This window comes from Sceloporus undulatus, chromosome 1 (genome assembly GCF_019175285.1).
Source record: "Sceloporus undulatus isolate JIND9_A2432 ecotype Alabama chromosome 1, SceUnd_v1.1, whole genome shotgun sequence".
Classification (NCBI taxonomy): Eukaryota; Metazoa; Chordata; class Lepidosauria; order Squamata; family Phrynosomatidae; genus Sceloporus; species Sceloporus undulatus.
Window position 1 is genome coordinate 240331974 of NC_056522.1, and position 6357 is coordinate 240338330.

General features: G+C 48.9%; 2 protein-coding genes across 3 annotated transcripts in view; both read right to left on the bottom strand.

Moving 5' to 3' along the window:
* SEC22A (SEC22 homolog A, vesicle trafficking protein) overlaps positions 1 to 3725 on the bottom strand; it is a 1054631-nt gene extending 1050906 nt beyond the window's left edge. The window contains exon 1 of one of the 2 annotated variants that reach the window (XM_042445085.1): positions 3585 to 3725. The gene's annotated coding sequence lies outside the window, so the exon portion shown is untranslated. The remainder of the gene's footprint in view (positions 1 to 3584) is intronic. The other variant, XM_042445084.1, reaches the window with a different exon arrangement.
* SLC49A4 (solute carrier family 49 member 4) overlaps positions 1 to 6357 on the bottom strand; it is a 219250-nt gene that overhangs the window by 100895 nt on the left and 111998 nt on the right.

Consider the following 6357-nt stretch of genomic DNA (forward strand, 5'->3'; position numbering starts at 1 on the left):
GGGGGGAGGGAAGAAGGCCTAATTCCCCCCTATTACCTCTATCTGTCTTGTCTGTGTCTACTTGGATATTACAAAACATGAAGTCCCTTTGCCCTCACCTTGGGCCCCCCAGAAGCTCTCCTCCTTTCTGAACAAAGCCCAGGATATGGGGCTGGGGAGGAAGGGGCCAGGAGGCCTGATCCCCCCACATAGATATACGTCTTCTTCGTCGCCCCATAGTCTTCCTTCCCTGCAGACAGGCCCCCAGGGTGTCCCCCAACCCCCAACCCCCCCCCCAGCCGAGGCCCAGGCCCTTCTCCCGCTGCCTTCCTTACCCACAGCCGAGGAGAGAAGGGCGAGGGACAGGGGTCTGTATGGGGCTCGAGCCCCCAGGCCCGCCTCGGCTCCGGCCCCGACGCCATGATGGCGGAGGCTGTCGAAGGCGCAGGGGAGCCAGGCGGGATGTTGGGACTAGGCCGGTCGGGAAAGCGCAGCCGCCTCCTCCTCCTCCTCCTGGCGTGACAGCCGAGAGGCCTCGCTCGCTGCTCGCTCAGAAAGTAGAAGCAGCAGCAGCGCCGCGGTGCACCATGGGAAGACGCCCGCCGGATCCGAACCCCCACCCGAGTTCCTGGGGGGCTTCAGGCATCCTCCTCCTCCGTCCCTTCTCTCCCTCCCCCGGCATTCATTCCACCCCTCTCTCTGGAGGAATCCCAAACGGCCTCCATTTTGAGAGGGCTAAGGAGCACAAGGTGACCAGAAGTCCTCCTTTTTCCCCAAGACATGGCTACATTTCATCTTCTTTCCAAGAAGAATCCCAAAATGTCCTCCTTTTCCAGGCTATGGCCTACATTTTTATCTTCTCTCCTGGAGGAATCCCAAAACGGCCTCCATTTGAGAAGGGCTAAGGGCACCAGGGCGACCAGAAGACCTCCTTTATTTTTTCAAAAGGCCCTGTCCTCCATTGAGATTTCTCTCCAGGAGGAATCCCAAAAATGTCCTCCATTGTGAGCTAAGGAGCACCACCGTGTCCTCCTTTTCCACCATGTCCTACATTTCCACCTTGTCTCCAGGAGGAATTCCCAAATTTCCTCCATTGTGAGCTGGACTAAGAAGCATGAATTCCATTTATTGGTGTTTTTAGCTTTTACTTTGGGCATGGCCACTTGTTTTTCTTGCCTGCCCACCTTGTGCGGTGCTTGTCCTCCTCCTTTGCGGTTAGGACATCCGGTCACCCTGTGAAGGAAGGAAGGAAGGAAGGAAGGGTGGCCAGAGGAGGGACCCAACATTAGGGGAACAAACTCCAGCTCCCAGAATTCCATAGCCTTGAGCCAGGGCAGTTAAAGTGCTGCCAGACCAGGTTATTTTCTCCAGTGTGGATGCAGCCTCAGAGGGTCACCTGGAACTTGTGTTGTGCTCTTTTCAGCATCCACTAAATAACTTCTTATTATTTTCTGACCTTTTAATCTTATTATGTTTTTCAGTTCTTTTCACTGCTGACACTCTCTGATGTTAGTTTCACTTTTGTTTTATTCTGTACTTGCTTAATTTGGGAGCTCATGTTATGTTTAATTCACATTTTCTGACTTTAACTTCTATTTTAGGGGTAGTGAATGCTTTCCCCTGTGAGGCCCTTGAATTACAGCTCCCATAATTCACCACTGGCTATGCTAAGCATTGGCTACAGACAGACCAGATGAAGGTCACACAGCCATCATGCATACTGTAATCAGCCAGAGGATCCTAGCTGCTGGGTGGTGTATTCGCATAATAATGTTTTTTTTAAAAATACAGTATTACAAACATTCACTAAGCAGCCACATTACACTGCAATAGCCAAAGCAACTGCCCCGAGATCTCAAAGGCACTCCAAGAGCAACCTCAAACTGGAGACTGTCCAGAGGCATGTTTCATCCTTTTCGTCTTTTATTTTATTCTTCCCATAAGCTGACACATCCATCCTCTCCCTGTGTGCCCTTTCTGGAAAGGTGGGGAGAATTAAATGTAATAACCTTGGTCCAAAACACACTGCAGAAATAATCCAGTTTGAGACCTCTTTCACTGCCCAGACTCAATGCTAGGGAATTCTGGGAACTGTAGTTCTGAGACATTTAGCTTTCTCTGTCAGAGAGCTCTGGGGCCACAATAACCTACAATTCAAAGGATCCCTAGTACTGAGCCAAGGCAATTAAAGAGGTCTCAAATTGGGTTATTTCTGCAGTGTGTTTTGGACCATGGTTCCCCCTCACAAGGTTTTCATTTAGAAACACCAACCTTGGACACAGTCCTGAAATACTCCAGATACATCTGTTTCTAAAGCCCACAATCCAAGAATACTTTTCCAAATCCTCCCAACAGATCTTTGCCAAATATCCTAGGGGGAAAGGTGGTCTCTCTCCCACACATACTCCTGCATGTGCTCTGGCATCATCATTATTTGTTCCCCTCTCTTTCTGTTTTGCCCTGGTGTAATTCCTGTGCCTTCAATTCCTCCATGACTGGCAAGCATTCAGGAGTTAACATGAGCGCTATAAATAAACAGGAGGAGGAGGAGGAGGAGGAAACTTCCTCAGCTGAACTTCCATTTGTCAATGAGTTTCTGAAACACAGAGAGGTGCATCAGTAATTCCCAATAACTCTGGGCTTCCAAGCAGAATTCAAAGATACAGCCATGTTAGTCTGTAGACTCAGTATGTAAAGAGATATTGTAGCACCTCTGAGACTAACTGAAAGAAAGAAGTCGGCGGCATCAGCTTTCTTAAAGCATCTGAGGAAGTAGGCTTAAGTCTGTGAAAGCTCAAGCTGCCACCTTGTTTCTTTCAGTCAGCCTCAAAGGAGCTGCAAGTCTGTCCACTCTGGCCATCCAGCTGATTTGGACGTCAGCTCCCAGAATCCCAGACCATTGGCCAAGATGGCTGACAGCTTCTGGGAGCTGAAGCCCAAAACACCTGGAAGACAAGTGTTTGGGAGTCACTGATCTACACTCTAGGACTAGTGCAGAGTGACCACACTTTAAGTGAAGTAGCTCCATCCTATGGACTCCTGGGATTTGTAGTTCCACAAGAACTTTGGCCTTTCTGCCTCACCAAACCACAAATCTCAGCCTTCTGTAAGATGGAGCCATGGCAGTTAAAGGAGTGTCAAAACTGCATTGTTGCTGCAGTGTAGATGCACCACACTGAAACAGAGTGAGGTAGTGGGCTGAGTGTTGGACTCTGGAAACCAGGGTTCAAATCCCAGCTCAGCCATGGCAAGCCACTGGGTGCAAGTCACACTCTCTCAGCCTCAGAGGACGGCAAGGAAGCCTTGCCAAGGAAAAGGCCGGGGCCAGAGTCGCCATTGTGTCAGGAATGGCAGGGAGAGCACCAGGGGCACCAGAGGCAGCCCCCTTGTCTCCTCTCCCCTTGAGTGGGCCAAGAGTGGGGCCACCCTTCCAGCCAGCCAGGGAGGCGCCCTCGGAGGCCTGCTGGGGCCCAATGGAGCCTAAGGAGGGAGACACGCACCGCCTCTTCCAGGGAGGCGCCCCTGGGCCTAGAAGGGCCCGCGCTTCCAGGCGCCGCTGGCTCCGTTGCCAGGCAACCAGGAGGGACCAGGGGGAGGGCACTCACCTTCATTCATCGACGCTGCTGCTGCTGCTGCATCAGTTTCCCAGGCCGCGGTTCCGAAGTCTCGCTCGCGCATGCGCACGCGCGGCCTTCTAGTTCTAGGGCCCCCTGACACGTCGGAGAAGGCGCGCGGCTAGAAGACAGGAGACACAGAGTATCACGTGGCGCATGCGTCGCTTCCGCCGCTGCCGCTCTACCAGGCTGGTTAATTAACAGCGAGGAGCGCCCTGTTGTCCACTAGGGGCGCTGTGGCGCTTCGAGCCACCATTATTCTTCTGAGCCTAAATCTATGGTCCTCCCCGAACTGTGCTCTTTTTAAGGGGTTTTTGGGGAACTTCAGCTCCCACAATCCCAGGCTATTGGCCAACGTGGCTGAGGCTTCTGGGAAATGAAGTCCAAAAAAAATCTCTTAAAGGGCACACTTTGTGGACCACTGCTGTAGAGCATGGGTGGCAGCTGTGTGGCCCTCCAGAAGTTGATCAGCTGCTAGTAACACACAGCATCCCTATATACTATTGCCAGTGCTGGAAGTTGAACTCCAAGAACATATTCGAGGGCCACACAGTTGCCACACATTGTGGAAAGTCCCATTGAAAGTAGTAGGAGTTATTTCTGAGGAAACGTGTGGGTTTTTCAGGGTATGAGGCCATGTTCTAGAAGACTTTATTCCTGATGTATCACCAGCATCTGTGGCATCTGGCATCTTCAGAGAAACTGATAGAAGGACTGGTTGTTGTTGTTGTTGCTGAGTGTCTTCAAGTCATTTCTGACTTGATGGTGACTGTATCTTGGGGTTTTCTTGGCAAGATTTGTTTACAGGAGGCTTGCTCTTGCATACATGCCTTGCTTCCCAGCCCCCAGCCCCCACCCCATAACCTTTGTGTGATAGTGTCCCAGGTCAAAATCCAAAAGGGATTAGAAGATTTGCATAGATCAATAATAATAATAATAATAATAAATATTTATATCCCGCCTCTTCCTTTTTGAGGATCGAAGCGGGTAACAACCAAGTGTAAATACAGTATGTAATCAAGTAACAAAACATTCCCTCAATCCCTCCTCCAACCTTCCAACCCTCCCTCCTTCACATGCAATCAACGATACATTAGTTAAAACAATAAAAACAGAGGTAACAATATGTGGGGGGGGGGCTAGTCTGGATGGGCAGATAATTCCGTTCTACTAGGAGGTCACTCTGAGAAGGCCCGCCGGAAGAGATCCATCTTTATCGCCCTTTTAAAGGCATCGAGAGATGTAATATGGGCCATGGCAAATCTCCTCCAGCAGGCCATTCCAAATTTTTGAAGCGGCAGTTGAGAAGGTCCTCTGGGAAGTCACCACTAATCTAGTTTTCCTTGGTTGCAATAACCTCTTCCCGGAGGACCTGAGTGTGTGGGAAGGATTATATGGGGGAGGCGTTCCCTCAGGTAAATTGGACCCAGGCCATATAGGTAGGGTTGCCACAATTCTCTACTATAAACTGGGACAAAATGTAGGACAAAATTTACATCAAAATATAGGACAACTGTAGAATAAAATTTAGCCCCAAATGTAGGACATTCAAGAAAAAATGAGGACCTTACATGTCCTACATTTTGGTCTAAATTTTGTCCTACATTTTGTCCCAATTTATAGTAGAGAATTATGGCAGCCCTACATGTAGGGCTTTATCAGTAAAAACCAACACCTCATACTGTGTCCGGAAGCTAATAGGCAGCCAATGCAAAGATTTCAGAATAGGTGTTATACAACTGAATCTAGATTTTCCTGCAACCAATCTGACCGCCATATTTTGGGCCAGTTGAAGCTTCCAAATGTGGCACTGGGTTGCCTCATGTAGAGTGCGTTGCAGAAATCGAGACAAAAGGTTAGCAGCGCATGTACCACCATTTCTAGGTCCCCCGGTTCCAGGTAGGGTTGCAGCTGGTGTATCGGCCTGAGCTGATTAACTAGGGAAAGACTAGCAGTCTGCTGTAGTCCATGGAGAAAGGGAATGTGTAGTCAAAAACATAACAAAATGATATGGCATTGTTCAAGATGCTTTCCCAATCTTGGGTCCAAAATACACTTCAGAAATAATCCAGTTTGAGACTGCTTTAACTGACCTGGCTCAACTACAGTTCTCTGTCAGAGAGATCTGGTGCCACAATAAACTACAGTTCCTGGTATTGCCTAGCACTGAGCCAGGGCAGTTAAAGGGGTGTCAAACTGGGTTATTTCTGCAGTGTGTTTTGGACCTTAGTCAACATTTGTGATTTAAAACTGTAAGTCCTCTTACCCTAGTAAGGGTGGGAATTGTGTTTCTTCAGATGTTGCTGCACTTCACTTTCACAGATTCAATCATCCATGGTTTTAAAATATTTTTTAAAAATATAAATTCCAAAAAGCAAACTTTGGCTTTGCCAGTTTATGTAAACAACATTTTACTGTGCCATTGTATTTAATAGTAATTTAATAATAATAATTTGTTTTATTTATATACCGCTATTCCAAAGATCATAGCGGTGAACAGCAAGTAAGCTAATTAGCAAGTAAGCTAATTTGCCCCCAACAGACTTGACCATCCATGGCAGGGGTCGGCAATCTCCGGCCCGCGGGCCGAATGCGGCCCACAGAGGCCTTTCGGCCGCCCCCTCCCTGTCACCGCCGCCGATTGCGGCTTTTCCCGGCTCCCGGCCGCCACCATTTTGTTTTTCAAAATGGTGGCAAAGTCTCGTGCAACCTTCCCCAAGGTCGCGCGAGACTTCGCCGCCATTTTGAAAAACAAAATGGCGGC